The sequence below is a fragment of the Anabrus simplex genome, chromosome 5, assembly GCF_040414725.1.
Source record: "Anabrus simplex isolate iqAnaSimp1 chromosome 5, ASM4041472v1, whole genome shotgun sequence".
Taxonomy (NCBI): domain Eukaryota; kingdom Metazoa; phylum Arthropoda; class Insecta; order Orthoptera; family Tettigoniidae; genus Anabrus; species Anabrus simplex.
Window position 1 is genome coordinate 423,541,143 of NC_090269.1, and position 19,880 is coordinate 423,561,022.

The following is a 19,880-nucleotide window of genomic DNA, read 5'->3' on the forward strand; positions in this document are numbered from 1 at the left end:
TTCTATTCTATTCTATTCATTACTCTGTGGAACAAAATTGACCTCTGCAACTGTTTTCTTTTCACTTTCAATGTATAAAATGTGTTCCTGTGCGAAACTCATTTTACCGTTTAGACGAAAACGGCGGAAGATCTAGCGAAATTGAACGGGGGTCGGAGGAAGGATCTCAAAAACGGTAAGGCTAGAGTAGACTAGCAAATACACCCGTTGCACTGTATTTCATATCTTCGGTCACAACACGTGAGTTCTGTGACAGTTCCACTGATGATTGTCACCGCAGCTCGAGCTCCCGCGTGTGTCACCAACACTGTTATCTAAAAGCGGACCACACCTCCCGGAGGAGCAGTTTCCAGAAATTCTCGAGTGTGATAAACAGGATGTGGGAGCTGGGTGTTTCAACATTCAGATCAACGCTGATTAAATACGTCCACAACTTTCTCATGTTCAAGCCAAATTCGTCACAAACTTCGCGATAACCGTACATGATATCTTATTTCTCTACCTGAAAAACCTAGAACTGAGAACATCCATGCGCAAGCGGAGTACTCGCATTATCGTACGTCTTTCATTCTTTAGCAGCTGCCTGAGTGATCTGGGGTATTACGTCCTTCTGATCCGGCTTGTTAATCGAAACATGGATTTTCTGCCATGTCACCAGTAGCGGCGATTGGGAGTTTGAAGTGGGGGGTGGGCAAAAAATAAATAAATTGAAAACAAAAAAAGCTACAAAAATGGTAAGTTTGTTAATGCTGTCTGGCTGAATTGCTACATGGACGTAGAGGTTGAGTCTACCAAATTTAGTGAGGTAATAATGGTACTACACAATAAAACTATCACCAAAGGGACAATAATTACACATGTAAGTAAAGATTCGGCGTGATTATACAATTATAATGTAATTTTGTACTTGAGTACACAATTTAATTTTTTAATTTCGTGTGGCTATCTCTAGCCGGGTGCAGCCCTTGTAAGGCAGACCCTCCCATGAGGGTGGGCGACATCTGCCATGTGTAGGTAACTGCGTGTTATTGTGGTGGAGGGTAGTGTTATGTGTGGTGTGTGAGTTGCAGTGTTGTTGGGGACAGCACAAGCACCCAGCCCCGGAGCCATTGGAATTAACCAATGAAGGTTAAAATCCCCGACCCAGCCTGGAATCGAACCCGGGACCCTCTGAACCGAAGGCCAGTACGCTGACCATTCAGCCAACGAGTCGGACGACTACATAATAATAAAGTTTTCTTTGCTAGTAGCTTTACGTCGCACCGACACAGATAGGCCTTATGGCGACGAAAGGGATAGGAAAGGGCTAGGAGTTCGAAGGAAGCGGCCGTGCCCTTAATTAAGGTACAGCCCAAGCATTTTCCTGGTGTGAAAATGGGAAACCACGGAAAACCATCTTCGGGGCTGCCGACAGTGGGGTTCGAACCCACTATCTCCCGGATGCAAGCTCACATCTGCGCGCACCTAACCGCACGGCCAACTAATAAAGTAAGACACTAGATTGAACTGCACAGAGTGAGAATACCAGACTGACGAATGCGCGCGGTAGGGGTATCCAAGTCCTTGGCTAACGATATACTCCTGCTACCCTTGCTCACAGCACATACGAGTACTACGCGCTGCTGCGCTCTATGAATCAGTTAACCGCAACGAACGACATTTTTTGCGTATATCCACTAGGTATTTTTCTTTATAATTAAAGAAATTTAAGTGGGGAATTATCTGAAAGAAAACAATGGGGATTGTACAGATTGCTTTTTTATAGTTAAATTTCAGGCGTTCTTTAGTACACAAGAACCTTGTTTAACCGGATTAAGTGGGACCGGAACTGATCCGGATTATCGAAAATCCGGATAATCCGGAAAACTAAAAACAAATACAGCACATGTTATATAATATATTAACATAAGTTGTACAATAATACCTTTTTTCAATTGTACAAAAAATATAAGAACACTTCTCTTACATTTACGACTCTGCACTAAAATGATGTCTGATCTTTTTCTGTTTTACATTTGTATACCTAGCGTTTGCGCGCAGCACGACCACGAAGACGTTTTACTAACATCAGTTCTGTCCAGCTGCATTGTTGCATCTGCGTGAGTGTTTCTTCTGATGGAGCGCCGGTTTCGTTTTCGAATTCACCATCGCTCTCGTCATTACCTGCCGTATAATAAGATACACTAATTTATTCATCTGTCATTATGCCGTGGCATACGCGCATCCGGGAATGCGTGCAAATGTGTTAAGGAACTCAGAAGAGTCCACGGTTTCCCATTCTCAGTTCCAGGCGAATGCCAGGACGGTACCTTTGATAGATCACGGTCGTCTTACTTCCAATTCCTGTCCTTAACTATCCTTGGCGGAAAAGACAGTCAAGAAGATTCGATCCCGTAAAAGAAATACTGTACAAGTAAAAATAAATTGTTATTATTTTCGATCCGGATAAACCGGAGATCCGGATCACTGAGGGTCGGATAAACGAGGTTCTTGTGTAACTCTTGGGTTCTTCAGTCTGTCCAAACTTAAAACAAGTCAGATGGCTAAACTGGAATAAATGTTTTTTTTCCACAAAGTGAGGGTGGGTGGGCGTGTGTCCCTCCATAACCCCCTCCCCCTAACCGCCGCTACTGCATTTCACTTCCTTTGATTCTATTTTAATATTCTGTCTACTGGTGGCATCACTTTATTTGCGTTATAATTGTTTAAATAGAATACCTGCACACGGCATCAATCCACAGATGGTCGACAACAACGTGAACAGGCTATATAAACGTTAGAGGGTTGGCCATGCTGATAAATAATTTTGAAAAAAATAATTCGATATCTCGCACAGTTGTCTTTATATCAGCTGCTGATGTTAGCCAATCAGATCGCTTCGCGGCGAATTCAAATTGCCCTAGTGAGCCGGTGTTGCTATATTTGCACGTGGCTTAACATATTACAGACGTAAAATAGGTATTTGGAATCTCCCTTAAAAATAAAGCAACGCAATTTTAGTTTTGTTTTCGGAAAGTCACCCAACGGGGGTGAAAAAGGGAGAAAAGAAGTTGAATTCTCTTTCTGAGGACACTTTTTTCTCAGAAAACTCGAGAAGTTACAGACGTGGAAATTGGTATTAGGAATCCTCTTTAAAAATAAAGAAACAAGTCTTTTTCGGCTTGAGAGAGCACTGTTTCTCACATGTAGAGTTCTATGTCGCATGTTCCAGAGTCAGCTCTGCCACTAGTCTGGTCATCGTAGCTCCGAAAGGCAATAATACAAACATGGTTTACAAAGGGGTACTGGGGTAAATGAAACTCAATTTTTCAGTGAGTTTTTATTATTGAGGGATTTTCAGATATTGTCTTAGTGCAGTAACGACGAATTCCAACATCCACGTGAGCGAAGCCGCAGGTAACATCTAGTCTTCTGTACAACGCTAATCAGATCGAAAAATGGAAATAATCCGACACTTCGAAAAATGATTGTTTCGGCCAAAGAAAGACAAGGGCCACGAAAAGCGTGGAAATGAAAGACTGTCTAGGTTTCCATACCTAATAGCATCGCCGTCGAAAAGGAACAAGAGTTGGCCAAGGGAGGTCAGACAGGATAGATGGAAGTGAGGAGCCTGGTACAAGAAGTGGAAACAATGCGGGGACTCAGCTAAGGGCCCCGTGCTCGCCAATCCACGCTCCCAAGTTAAGAGAGTCTTTTACTCTCCTCTAACGACAGGAAGAGGATACCATGGGTGTTATCCTCCTGTGGCGACCCACAGGGACATATCAATTCAGGAGTGTCTGCTATTTCCACCTTACGAAAGTTGTGGACAAGCGTAAGAACATAAAATGAAAGGCACATGGAGCATGATTTGGTACAACATTTAATGAATTACATCTTTCTGGTCTGGATTCCTCATGGCGATCGGAAATATTGAACTACTGTAGTGGATGTGGAGGAAAAACTGATTTATTTGTTGGGAGTGGAAATAGCACCTTTAAAGAGACACTCCTCAATTGATCTGTGCTTCTGATGACAGTATATTCTGATGGTGCTCACTTTCTATTGAGTCATGATGATGCAATGAAGTGTAGTTTTAAACAGTGTGAGCTAAGTGATGAGGTAACTGATGAATACTATTAGGTAGTACAAAAAAATGTAGACCATTAAGTCATGCAGCAAGTTTCCTCATGCTGAGTGTAGCTAGTGTTATTTTATTGCAAAGTTCAGGGCCTAGATTTTGTTCACTTAAAAATGCACAAAATGACCTCAACATTATCAAATAATGTCCTAAAGACTAACAAGAAAGACCAAAGGCAGTAACTGTTAATGTTAAAAACTAAATTTTATACAGTTTAGGTGTGCTCAATATTCATAACTAGGGCTTGGGTGTTAAGGAGAAGTCTCATCTTTTCTTTGCCTCTCTTTTCTTGCCTGATTAGATTTTGGTGCAACTCAGGTGACTATTGTCACAACTAAGTGATCTTTATTTGTCAAATAAATGCATATTTTCGCTATTTTTTGTCACAAGGTCATATTTTGTGCTATTTTCGTAGAAACGTAATATTTTGGTCATATTTCGGCGATGTAATGACAACTGAGCTGTGCAAAATCATCTTCAGCTTACCGAATGCGAACAAGTGTTCACAAAACATGAATTTTGTCATACACTTCAATTCCAGCCGCGGAGAAGCATGAAAAGCGTATAGTCACTGCCGCCTTACCGTAATGTATTGAAAGACATCTACTTAATTCGTTTGTGGTACTCAATTTAAGCTTTGACGGATTTGATTAATATTAATAAAATCTCGCCTTCAACGTTCCAAAGTATTTTTAAAAGTTGATTAATTTCTCCTTTTCTGCACTTAAAACCATCAATGCAAGGTGAAAATATGTTCTGACTTTCAAAATGTTGTATGATCTGATAATCTTAGCGAATTTATTACTTTATAGTGCACCCATAAGCGAATGTACGTAATTAATTTATGAATTAAAAACTGAATATTTCGCATATTGGGATACTACAGTAGGCTGTGAATCCAGCAGTCACAAAGGAACATTCTGGCGCCAGTCAGTCGGCAAGGAAATCCTCGAAACTCTTCTTAGAGCACGAACAACTTGTAGACCGGCCCTGAGTACTGCATCCAATAAATTTTATGGTACCGCCTAGGAGTGGCAACTTTCTACTTGGTTCTCACGAGAAAATCACGCGTTGAGGCTTGACCTACTTAGCAGGACAAGGGAGACAACGATAGCACCCACCAACCCCTGGGAGAAAATGGAAGCATCCATGCTGCGAAGAGCGCGAAAGTCTCAGCCAATCACAAAATTCCAAATTTGAATGTCCTGTCATAGCGGGAATCTACAGTCAGTATTTCGCTATTTGAAGCCCGGAGTAGTGGTGAAAAACAGTGTCCTGACTTCCTAATAATATTTAAAAATTTATCAGTGCGAATCTGTGGTTAATTAGTGCCTAATTAATAAAATTTTTACTTCACACGGAAGAGTAGTATCGCCCAGGAGTGAACTGTCATGGCGGGAAGAAGCCATTCGCAGAAAGAAAATAACGCCGGTGACGCGCGCCGTCGTGTGGATTACCCTGTGATCGTTTCCCACGGCGCAATATAACAAGTAAGTCAGACCGAAATTAGGAAGATTTTGTACATAATTTTTGGAGCTTTAACCTACGGATGTATGATAAAGCGCTCCCAAGTGCTGGATTACTACGCCACATCCCTTCCACAGAACTATTTTCAAGGTGGGGGGAGAACTCATTACAAAACCAGCGAGCAGGGTGGTGAATCTTCAGTGACTGTGTGTTCAGTGTGTTCGTGGGTTAGTTGAATCTACAGTGTGTTTAGAGTGTGTCAGCTAATTCAGTTAGTCAGCTTTGAACTTTACTTTTGTCTGGTAAGAAAGCGATCAGAGACACTTGATGGCATCCGAGTGAGCCATGTATTTTACTTGGGAGAGTAATATTTCAGGAGAAATGAACACTTTAACAAACTTTTACTTTACTTTGAATTTATGCAGAGATAACAGGCAATAGCTACACTTTCAACACTTGGCTTAAATGAACTCACATTACTAATCTAGAGGGACAAGTCCATGTTTCAGCGTAGCTGCATAAAACCTTTCTAATCCACGTGTAGTTTGACATTTGTTGGAAAGCTATTTTATTCTCCATTTTTGGAGGACGACCAGCATAAATTTCTCCATATCATTGGAAACTGCACTTTTAGCTTGCTTTTACCACTTACAATAAACTGTTATGGCAAGCGAGAGGTTTTCGGGGAGAAACTAGTTAAAGCAGACAGGGAGCAGAATGTCTTTTCTTTAATGGAAGGCCGCAATGTTAAAGACCTTGAGCAAACTGTTATGTTCCGAAGGGGTGAACAACCGGTAAGCTGTAGGTAAACAAAACTGAGAGAGCGGTGTGGAGACCAGCAGGTGTTTTTCAGGCAGGTAGCGGAGAGGAAACTTTCGACTTCACGTCAGGAGTCTATGCAGTGTTATGGTATCATCTTTACTGAAGTGCTAGAAAATGCGTGTGTTATGTTAATATGAACGTGTGTAACGCCTGATAAAAATGTATCAAGTATGCGTGTGTGAAAATTTGGAATACCACATCAGTTTCAAGATGGAATTCTAATTCACCATGACGGAGCCCGGAGGGTGATCCAACATGCCTCCAGCACCCAGGTATGAGCATCTACAAAATAATGTATAAATAAATATGTAGGACTGTGACTAATCGATGATCAAATGTAGCTTAGACTGTTAGGTAGGATTGTAAATAATTCACATTTTAATAATAATAATAATAATAATAATAATGTTTGCACTTTTAGCTAGGGTTATTTGCGCACTTCCTTTATGTAGATGTGTTTTGCATAATTGTTATGGATCATTTGTAGTAAGTCACTTTGACAATTTAGGATGCTATATTATTTGATCTCAATGAGTGTAATGCCGATTTTAATAATAATAATAATAATCATCATGTTATTAGAACTTTAGTTATGAGCGATATTTCTGTTGGAGTTGTGATTTTTGTAGATGCCGCCTTGTTGATTTTTATGCTTATTTTTCTACTTGCGCATTTAGCTTGTTTCATGTTGTGGAATCATCATTCAGATGACCGTTTCCGGTAGTCCTTATACCGTGTATTTTTGCGACGATATTTTTGGTGGATGCGAGTATTTGTTTCTGTGTAGTTGCAGCTACACATTTTTCCATAGCTGTGTTTTGAGAGGCAATCTCGTCATTTAGTAAACAGTTAGTGACAGGAGGCCATTGATGAGTCAGCTCTGATATTTTGTGATATGTGAAGCAGAGAATGATCTAGAGATCGAGCTAAGTGAATAATATCCCTGATGATCTACGTTGATAATGGAAATGTGATATTTGGACCATGTCATGAACTGTCGTAAGAAATAGTGATGTGCACGACAGATATTTCGCCCGCCGGATACGAGCGAGGCCGTATTATGAGGTACTACGTCGAGAATAATGATGGGTAAAACAGGAATTGAAAGATGAATAATTTAACCAAGAGTGTTAAATACGTAACGACATGGGTTATGATTGTAGGCAGAAGCCTGTATTTTTGTTTCAGATAATTCCAGGGAAAGTAGATGCTCGGCAAATATACTAGCCGTAGTACATGTGGGCAGAGCGACGAATCAATGTGTGTTTTGATAGTCATGTAGAGTCATGGATGACATGAAATAGCAGTAATTATTGTCCCTAAAGGTTAAATAGTGTCATGGCCAGACATTTGTCGTCTGAGGTTAGAGATTGCCGTCAAATCCACAATTTTGCTACTCGTAGCGGGGTAAATTTTCTTTAGACTCCGATATTTTGCGCATTTCATACTTATTATTTTCAGCAGGCAGCGATGTTGGGATCTAGTTTGTTTATTTATTATCCTTTCTTTGTGTACCTTTTATTACCGTTTATTTGTAGAATGTGATCGCACGTGAATTATTTGCATTTGATTTGATGTAAATAGTTAGGTGTAGTTAGGCTAGTTTTGATTTCTGTATTTCTTTTGTTGGAGCAGTGTTTCTCCATTAACAGATTTAATTATGTAAATAAAATTTCCTGTGTTAGGATAAGAGATCATCGATTAGTTCATAGTAGTAGTGGTATGCTCATACCAGACATTCAGTAAATACCAAAACCTTTAAAATCCACTACATTTTATTTAGGAAATGAAGCGATCTTTAATAAACCAGTTGTATAAAAACTGCCGCAATGAATGAGGTAAATAAGATGGGGTCTACCTCCATCTAGTGGTGGTACCACAAATAATGAGTTCATAATGAAATGCAGTCAGCGGCAAATTAAGTAAAATTTTAATGTACAAGGATCGCTTTCATTTGAAATGTAAACATGAGGCACTTGGCCTAATCATTATTTATATTTTAATGAGGTCCAGGCTATCACAGTCATGCAGGTGAAGTTTAAACAATTAAATGAGTGATTGTAACACTCAGGTTCATGTTTCAGTAATTTCCTTTTCAACCATGAGCAGGTGTTTGAATAAGACAGTGGTTATGTGGTAAATGAAGTATGATGTTCATGGCTGTTTTCTTTGAATTATTCTTTATTTGTTACATGGTTAGTGCAGTCCACGATTATTTTTAAAGTTGGGCGTTTTCCTAACTAAGTCACATGTGTTAAATATTTGATAAACACCTCTGAGTCAGTGTTGATTTGATGACGTAACTAATTAATTAATTAATTAATTAATTATTCAACCACATTAATTTATTTTGAGTGACATTTTCCTATGTATTACAATTCAGTACTTCAAATGAGGTGGTATTTCTGACCAGAGTTTTGAATTTATTCACGTCATCGTCTTGAGACAGTGTCAACATAACCTGGAATATTATTAATTTGATTGACTTTCAGTCAGTTTTATTAGGCAGAGAATTGAGTTATTGTAAGGCAGATCTTCAATCTTTTTTAAATTTCATTTCATTACACTTTGTTTACATTTTTCACCAGTTTAGTTTACTTTCATTTTGCACTTTACACTTTGTCCAATAAATCAGTTTGTTATTTAAATTTTAATTCAGTCTTTGGGTACCGTCATTTATAGTTTACCCCAACTTTTCATTTCCTCACTCCCTGATCGACGTGTGGCCTATCTTCGGGGATATACGGACGCACCGCGCCTGAGGAAGAAGAGTCTACATGCAGCGGTGAGTATCATTTAAATGTCATTTATTACAGGAGCAGCCGGCGCACAGAAGAAGGAAGAAGTTCACCGCATTTATTGCCTTGAAAAGGGGACAATAGGTATGTATTCAAGAACTGTGAATAACTCCTAAACATGTATATTGAGAAAGTCAATATGATAGTAAGAATAAATACAAATGTGTATCAAAAGCATTGCCGTTTCGATTTATAATTTATTTTAAAACGGCTATATTGATAGTAATCATCTTTGCGTCATATTCAGGCACATTTGAGTTCATATTTGCTTGCTTATTTGGGCTACTTTTATGTCTTAAACATCCGAGCCCTATTCATAATTTATATTTTTAAAATGTAACTTTCAATTACAGTATTTCAGTTCTATGTTATGGAACCACAGTTTTCTTTACAAGCAAAATATGCGTAGGTCGTAATTCTTTCGACACCATGTAGACCAGAAGGGGAAATTATCTGAAAAGGAAAATAACGTTCCTTTAAATATAAGCGTACACAAAACTTCCCAAGATGAACATTCACGTTAGTTTTCGAGTACGTAGATAGAGAAACTGGTTGTGCCGGGTGGGCAAAATGATTACAATAGAACTGACGCGGGATTGGCCTTTGTTAATTATTTATTTAGCGTATGTTGAATAGAATATTATATACAATATGTACAACAATCATCTCAAGTTTATAACTAAAGTTCCATATCAAAAGTTGGGAGCCAGAAAAGAGCTTTACTGAGCTCGATAGCTGCAGTCGCTTAAGTGCGGCCAGTATCCAGTAATCGGGAGATAGTGGGTTCGAACCCCACTCTCAGCAGCCCTGAAAATGGTTTTCCGTGGTTTCCCATTTTCACACCAGGCAAATGCTGGGGATGTACCTTAATTAAGGCCACGGCCGCTTCCTTCCCACTCCTAGCCCTTTCCTCTCCCATCGTCGCGATAAGACCTATCTGTGTCGGTGCGACGTAAAGCAAAAAAAAAAAAGAAAAAAAAAAGAAAAACCGATCCTTCGAATTTGAAAACTGAATTGTTTTTATTATTATTATTATTATTATTATTATTATTATTATTATTATTATTATTATTATTATTATTATCGTCATTAGAGCTCGGATGTTCAAGACCTAAAAATTGCCCAAATAAGCAAGCAAATATGACCTCAAATGTGACGAAATATGATCTAAAAAGTGACGAAATATGACGCAAAAATTACAACATATGATCCGAAAATGATTACTCTAAATATGGCAATTTTAAAGGGATGAGTGACATTCCACACGGTCCGCCTCTGTGGTGTAGTGGTTAGTGAGATTAGCTGCTACCCCCGGAGGCTCGGGTTCGATTCCCGGCTCTGCCACGAAATTTGAAAAGTGGTACGAGGGCTGGAACGAGGTCCACTCAGCCTCGGGAGGTCAACTGAGTAGAGGTGGGTTCGATTCCCATCTCAGCCATCCTGGAAGTGGTTTTCCGTGCTTTCCCACTTCTTCTCCAGGCAAATGCCGTGAATGTACCTAACTTAAGGCCAGGGCCGCTTCCTTCCCTCTTACGTGTCTATGCCTTCCAATCTTCCCATCTTCCACTACTATTTACAACTCAACCGTCCATCTTAAGCCTACTTAGCTACACTGGCTACTGAGTACAGGTGTGTCGGTACTGGCGTACCGGTACGCGTCACCTATTCACCGAATGGAGCAGTGACAACCTGCTCCAGGATCCTCTTCTCTACCGGTGCACTGCTACTGTGACAGTGTTGCGATGCGACTCGCAGTTTGCTGTACCGGGAAGTGTTGTTACTGCTATTCGCAAACGGTCCAGTGACACAGCCTTCGTCGTCCCGAACCGTTAGGGAGGTTGTGACAAGAACAGGACGGACACATACCGGTATGGTGTTCAATATTTCATGTGAACGAAAGAAATCCACAGTAATCTACTTCAGCATGAAAACGTTTCTAATAATAATAATAATAATAATAATAATAATAATAATAATAATAATAATAATAATAATAATAATAATAACAATAATAATAATATATTATTGTGATTATTATTAATGGCTGTTTTTCTTAACATAGTTAAAATATAGTTAAACGTCACTTTTAAAACTAAAACTAATCATTTAATCTGGCGAATATGATTAATGCACATTTTAAATTCACAACACTGAATACTTTTTAAAACGTCAGATATTTCAAAATGATCATCGGCGATTTCTAAACAACATTATAGGTCATTCACATGTCAGAATCTTAGGGAAGAATTGCACACAAAATGTTATCATTTTCCTAGTTGGGAAGTAACTGTAAAAGTAAAAGTAATCGGATTACTTGTAACGATTACATTAAAAAAAACCCGGTATCGTTACTTTTTCCAGAAAGTCTCCTCGTAATTTACTTCTTGAAATAAATTTGTGCCGGGCGAAGTAGCTTGGTCGGTACAGCGCTGGCCTTCTGACCCCAACTTAGCAGGTTCGATCCTGGCTCAGTCGGGTGGTATTTGAAGGTGCTCAAATACGTCAGCCTCGTATCGGTAGATTTAGAGGCACGTCAAGGAACTCATGCGGGACTAAATTTCGGCAACTCAGTGTCTCCGAAAATCGTAATATTAGTTAGTGGGACATAAAGCAAATAACATTATTACTAGTAGATTTATTGGCAAGTTAAAGAACTCCTGTAGAACAAAATTCCGGCACCTCGGCGTCTCCGAAAACCGTAAATGTACTTATTGGGACGTAAAACAAATAACATTATTATGTATGAATTTATTAATTGAAGATAAAAAAATATTTTCTATACTTTCAACCTACCACCAGTGTGCCATTATCGAATCAGATAAGACAGGCGTGATCATGACATATTCCAAGAACAGAGCAAATCGTGCATCCACTGACTATGTAAGCCTATTATGCTATATTCCTCAGCTCCATTTGTGCTTGTACCGGTTGTCACTGGACCGGTAGCGTGTCACCGCGATCTGCATTCTATGTCATGCTCCTCAGCTCCATCTGTGGTTGGACCGGTTTGTCATTGGACCGGCAACGTGTCACTGCTCCAGTCGTGTCACTGGAGCAGTTGGAGCAGTGACACATTATTTCTGGACCGTCACACTACTGAGTGTTATGAACAGGCCCGAAACTTCATTATTTAGAGTTTGCATAAGGAGGATGTCTATGTTATCGCATCTTCGCTGACTACTGGGTTCTCAGAACTGGCTAATTACTTCAAAAGCCTTGTTGATTGTTGTGAGTGGAGGCTAGCGATGATTATTATTAGAACAGGTTTGGAAACCCACATTATTTTAAAAGTAACTACCGTACTCTTATTGACGAAAGAAGCTCTGCACTACGACAGCCTCAGTTTGGAATAACCCTCTGCAATACATATGATACTGTCTTGAGTGCTGTAGCGTTACCAATATGTAAAATCACTCTTCAGCTACTGAATTAAGAAACAGTCATAGGCCCATCACAAGCCATGCCCCCCGCCCCCGCGGGGTCTGCGGTGTTCTTATCGCCACCACCGGCTGTTCCTTAATTAAGGCCATGGCCGCTTCCATCCAATTCCTAGCTCTTTCCTATCCCATCGTCGTCATAAGACCTATCAGTGTCCATGCAACGTAAAGCAATTTGTAGTATAATTCTTGACATTTTGAAGTGCTGTTTGTCGATATTCAAAAATGAATGATCAGACGGGGAATATAAAATTAGTTGAAGACGTGGAAAAGCGTGAAGTACTATATATTATAATCTCCCTGGGTACTCCAGGAAAGACATTACTATGAAACAATCGACTGATTCAGATTCAGTCGCGTTCGTGTGCGGACGGAGAACATCAAAGGATTGGAACCCGGCTGCAAAACACTTTCATATGCAACCAGTTTCAGACTCCCGTTGCAAAACAGTCGACTCGTATGCGGAGGGCCTAAGGAAGTTTAGCGAGAGTGCAAAGAGAAGGGCATTAGTCTGCGTGAGTGGTGGTGGTGGTGATTATTGTTTTAAGAGGAAATACAACTAGGCAACCATCCTCTATATATAACACTAATCAGAGGGAAAAATGAAAGGGATCCTACACTTCGAAAAATGAAGATGTCGGCCAAAGGAAGAGAAGGGCCACGAAGGGCGTGAAAATGAAAGACTCCCTAGCTCTCGCAAACCTAATAGCGTCAGGGACAGAAAAGAACAAGAGTTGACCAAGGGAGGTCGGATAGGATAGATGAAAGTGAGGAGCCTGGCACAAGTAAGTGGAAGCAATGCCAGGACTCAGCAAAGGGCCCTGTGGGCGCCACCCCACGCTCCAAAGTTCAGAGCCCCTGGGGCCCCTATTAGTCGCCTCTTACGACAGGCAGGGGATACCGTGGGTGTTATTCTACCGCCCCCACCCACAGGGGGATAGTCTGCGTGACACAAGGGCAGGGAGATTGTGTAAACGTGGTCTACAGATGGCCGTATCGAGGAACGAATAATAATAATAATAATAATAATAATAATAATAATAATAATAATAATAATAATAATAATAATAATAATAATAATAATAATAATAATAATAATAATAATAATACAATTTTGATTTACGTCGCACCGACACAGATAGGTCTTATGGCGACGATGGCATAGGAAAGGGCTATGAATCGGAAGGAAGTGGCCGTGGCCTTAATTAAGGTACAGTCCCAGCATTTTACCGAGATGAAAATGGGAAACCACGGAAAACTATCTTCAGGCCTGCCGTCAGTGGGGTTCGAACCCGCTATCTCCCGGGCGCAAGCTCACAGATGCGCGCCCCTAAACGCACATCCAACTCGCCCTGTCAATATAATAATAATAATAATAATAATAATAATAATAATAATAATAATAATAATATTGCATAACCTCCTTATGGTTGTTGAGGATGAATCCTGGCGTCATCCAACCTGTATTCTACATATGACGCCAACGCTCATCATTCAGCCTTCTAGCGCTGGCCTCGGGGTTCCTGAAGGTGAAAGTCACTCAGAAACCTTTGCAAGGTGTTATTACGGAAGAATGCTGAATGTGAAGTGGATAGATCAGGCAGTAATTGACATAGTGACGTCACATGATCCCCTCCTCTCAGCACCCCCTCCAAACCCTTCAGGCATGACTCATAGATACTGTGCTGTCAGGCTGCCAACGCGTTTGCCTGATTATCATACAGACTTTGAGGAACGCTAGACAAGGATTGTTGTTATTGTTTGAGTCATCAGGCCATAGAAAGGTTTGATGCAGCTTCCATGCCAACCTATCCTGTGCGAACCTTTTCATTTCTACGTAACTACTACTGTCGGGTGATCAGAAGAATGGCTATCCCGGTGAGCCACGGGGGTCGCCAGCCTAGCCTGTGACGTAATCGTTGCCATAGCAATCCTGCTCTTGCCAAGGTGACGTATTTTTACCGTACAGTAGCAGCCGTTGGCGCAATCAGTTGAAATTCACCCGTCTCTGCGTTCATTGCCATAGCATTATTCCTCATCCGTTCGTATTTCTTTGGTGTTTTTTTGTCATTTAGTCGTTGTTGCTACTCTTGCCCTTTACTTCCCTTTTAATGTTGAAAACATTTCTCAGCATACAAAGTAGCGATCCTCACACCACGAAAAACATAAAATTAAGTAATTTCCTCAGTTGTTCCGAAAGTTGAAGGGCTAAAGGGCCCGGAATGGTTCCAAATTGTGGGTCCTGGATATCTCTATCAAACTAAACTAAAAGAAAATGAAAATCACTTCCCGTCTAAATGCAGTTCGCTAGAAATTCAGTATAACTTACCATACTTTTATAGCATGATAAGGATGTAATATGTTAGAAATCTTAAGTGGAATACGTTCTCGAGTAGAGATGTGTTCACTGCGACAGCCAACAACCCACCCACCGTCCCCCAGAAGTAATTTTGCTTTTATAACCTAATGCAATTTATCACGCGCTATAGTCCATCGCCTAACTACGTACCAGCATTTTCATTGGGTGAGACACAATGGGATATGACGTCACTCACAGCAATGAAGTAAAATTAATTCCGTTACCACTCCACGCACAAGAAATACACAACTTTGTCACTAACCTACCGTAACGTATCCACACCAATGGAGGTGTCACGCGGGATACTAGAGGCTTAGGGCCGCTTCGCGGCTTCTAACCTATACCTCCTTCGCTTGATTCAGACCAATGGCTTTGTCACTAACCTACCCTAACCAACCCAGACCAATGGCTTTGTCACTAACCTACCCTAACCAATCCAGACCAATGGCTTTGTCACTAACCTACCGTAACGTATCCAGACCAATTGTTTTGTCACTAAGCTACCCTAACGTATCCAGACCAATGGCTTTGTCACTAACCTACCCTAACCAACCCAGACCAATGGCTTTGTCACTAAACTACCCTAACCAATCCAGACCAATGGCTTTGTCACTAACCTACCGTAACGTATCCAGACCAATTGTTTTGTCACTAAGCTACCCTAACGTATCCAGACCAATGGCTTTGTCACTAACCTACCCTAACCAACCCAGACCAATGGCTTTGTCACTAAGCTACCCTAACCAATCCAGACCAATGGCTTTGTCACTAAGCTATCCTAACCAATCCAGACCAATGGCTTTGTCACTAACCTACCCTAACGTATCCAGACCAATTGTTTTGTCACTAAGCTACCCTAACGTATCCAGACCAATGGCTTTGTCACTAAGCTACCCTAACCAATCCAGACCAATGGCTTTGTCACTAACTTACCCTAACGTATCCAGACCAATGGCTTTGTCACTAACCTACCCTAACGTATCCAGACCAATGGCTTTGTCACTAACCTACTCTAATGTATCCAGACCAATTGTTTTGTCACTAACTTACCCTAACGTATCCAGACCAATGGCTTTGTCACTAACTTACCCTAACGTATCCAGACCAATGGCTTTGTCACTAACCTACCCTAACGTATCCAGACCAATGGCTTTGTCACTAACCTACTCTAACGTATCCATACCAATTGTTTTGTCACTAACTTACCCTAACGTATCCAGACCAATGGCTTTGTCACTAACTTACCCTAACGTATCCAGACCAATGGCTTTGTCACTAACCTACCCTAACGTATCCAGACCAATTGTTTTGTCACTAACTTACCCTAACGTATCCAGACCAATGGCTTTGTCAGTAACTTACCCTAAAGTATCCAGATCAATGGCTTTGTCACTAACCAATCCAGACCAAAGGCTTTGTCACTAACCTACCCTAACCAATCCAGAAAATTTGTTGTGTCACTAAGCTACCCCAACGTATCCAGACCAATTGTTTTGTCACTAAGCTACCCTAACCCATCCAGACCAATGGCTTTGTCACTAACCTACCCTAACCAATCCAGACCAATGGCTTTGTCACTAACCTACCCTAACGTATCCAGACCAATTGTTTTGTCACTAAGCTACCCTAACGTATCCAGACCAATAGCTTTGCCATTAATCTACCCTGACCAATCCAGACCAATGGCTTTGTCACTAACCTACTGTGATAGTACATATATCACACCCTCGCACTATATGTAGAAGTGAGAGATGTTATTGTCAGTATTCAATTTATTATTATGTTTATTATTATTATTATTATTATTATTATTATTATTATTATTATTATTATTATTATTATTATTGTCAGTATTTCAGTTTATATTTTGTCATTAATATTTGTAAGCTGGAAGGTATCCATATGTAGTATGAGTAATTTGTTTTGTACTGGGAAACATTGCTGTATTGGACTCTGGTAATTTGTATGACTCATGCGGGAATCCAAGTGTTTGATGAGATGTACTTGTTGTTGTGGTCGTCGGGAAGTTCTATGAATCATGTGGATGGCCCAGAATCACATGAGCTTGTTGATGTTGTACTAGGGAAGTTCTATGACTCATATAGAACACCCCAAAGATTTTGTTTATGTCTTGGGACCAAGAAGTAGTTCAGGGAATGGTCTTGACAAGAGGATCACTCATGATTGGCTGGGAAGGACCAATCCAGACGTATCATGTGAGAGGCAGGGGAATGCTGATGTCTATAAAGTTTGATCATACGGCGGGAACCAGAGACACTGTGTGAGAGAACCACAACTGACAGACTGTACGAGAAGGAAGTAGTGCTGGATATACGGTATTCGAGTGACGCGGCTACTATGGACTGGACTTCAAACGTTCGTGGAACGTAGTATTTTTATGTTTGTGAAAAGTGACTGACATACAACTTAGTATTGTAGCACTTGTGGCGGCCTGGCAGTATATGTTGGTGAAAGCTATCTTAGACTTTCCGTAATTTATGTTCAGGATCGACAAGTGTGTGTTGCTCAAGTGTATATATCTTTACAAGTGTTAAAGTCTGTGAACACAGTATTACGAGGTACAGTATCTGTGTGATGTCATAAGTGCCGATTATGAGAATCAGCAAGTCGTGTTAATATAGAGACAGTGAAGGGTTCTTATATACATAAAATGTACATTGTTCAACGAACTAACTACAAATGGTGGCTTAGTTTTCGCTTTCGTTTTCCCACGATTTTCATTGTTGTTGTAAATATGGAGTCTTCCAGCAATCTTTTGTGTGTGTATTATGTGTATATTTTGGTATGTTGATGAGGTGCTCATGTACGAATTTATTGAGAATATAGTTAGATATTTTAGAAACAGTGGAGTTATTGATGAACCTAGGTGCAGTTCCTACCTATTTAGTCGTTTTCAGAAGGTTAGGTAAGGCCTGCAGCAGATGTACCAGTACGCAGCATTATGTACACGCTCTGGGATATAAAGTCTATCATGTTCTATCTAAATTCGAGGGATCCATTTTGGTGAACTCTGGCGCCCATACTACGGACATTTCGATTAACTATTTTTATTAATTTAGTTTATTTCAAGTATTTTATGAAGTTTTTGAGTAATGCTATTTATTTACATATTTTTTTTTTAATTCGTTAGGGCCATCTATGGACCACGGTGCTTGTGTTTTAGCTGTTTCTTGAAGTCATCGTCGTTGTTTGCCACAATTGGTGTTCTTAGCGGCTGGTTTGGCAGCTGTTTTCTTGTTGGTACCTCGAGCTTTCCTGATGGCCCAGTAGTCCTTCATTTTCCGGCTAAATTCAATCTTACGTTCCTCAGACCATTTCCTGGTCTCGTCTTTTGGTCTGTGGGTAACTTCTGTGAGGGATGTTACAAAGGATTTAGTTTTAAGAGTTGTATGATAGTTACTCCGATCAGCTATGTCGTTTTGACTTATGTGGAGTTCCGAAAGGTCCTTCTCCACTTGCTTCATCCACACGAACCCAGTAGCTTTGCCCTTGTTAGCAGCCTTGAAGATCCTATGAGATAATCTATTTGAGTCCATTCATCAAATTGTTACACTACCCTAACGTATCCAAATCAATTGTTTTGTCACTAAGCTACCCTAACGTATCCAGACCAATGGCTTTGACACTAACCTGCCCTAACCAATCCAGACCAATGACTTTGTCACTAACCTACCCTAACGTATCCAGACCAATTGTTTTGTCACTAAGCTACCCTAACGTATCCAGACCAATGGCTTTGTCAACCTTCCCTAACCAATCCAGACCAATGGCTTTGTCACTAACCTACCCTAACGTATCCAGACCAATGGTTTTGTCACTAAGCTACCCTAACGTATCCAGACCAATGGCTTTGTCACTAACCTACCCTAACGTATCCAGACCAATGGTTTTGTCACTAAGCTACCCTAACCAATCCAGACAAATGGCTTTGTCACTAAGGCTCTTATTACACAGGGCAGCCAGGTCGCGCAGCCACTCATCGGGAATGAACTGTTATGGATGTTATTACACGAGGGCAGCCAGTCGCGCGACCACACTTTGTTGACCTTGAGGTTTCTCTACCCGGCAACCAATCTGGCGACCACTGGTGGTGGCCGGGCGTTGAAATATATGGGGCTTGTTACACAAGGGAGTCAGAGACCGGCAGCCACAGTTTAGTTACGTATAGCCACGTGCTACTGTGCACTGTTTTCTTGACGGCAAGTGTTGTCGTCTGCACAAAGCTCATCACAAAGTGTATAGTACAACCCTTTAGATTATCTTAAACATAGAATAGGATGCACATGCATCTTTCTTTTCCTTCTCCCCCTCTTCGTCATCAATAGTGCAAAGAGAAGCATATACTCATCACTCATCTCAACTAGTCAATTAATAAAGTAAATAATCTAACTCACAAACACTCGTGTCTTCATCACTGGTCAAACAGACACTGAGCAACACGGAACGGTCTTGCTGCTCCACCAGTCGCTCGGCTCAAGACAGGTCGGGCAGCCATGGCTGCGCGACCTGGCTGCCCTGTGTAATAAGGCCCTAAGCTACCCTGACGTATCCAGACCAATTGTTTTGTCACTAAGCTACCCTAACGTATCCAGCCAATTGTTTTGTCACTAAGCTACCCTAACTAATCCAGACAAATGGCTTTGTCACTATGCTACCCTAACGTATCCAGACCAATTGTTTTGTCACTAAGCTACCCTAACGTATCCAGACCAGTGGCTTTGTCACTAAGCTACCCTAACGTATCCAGACCAATTGTTTTGTCACTAAGCTACCCTAACGTATCCAGACCAATGGCTTTGTCACTAAGCTACCCTAACGTATCCAGACCAATTGTTTTGTCACTAAGCTACCCTAAC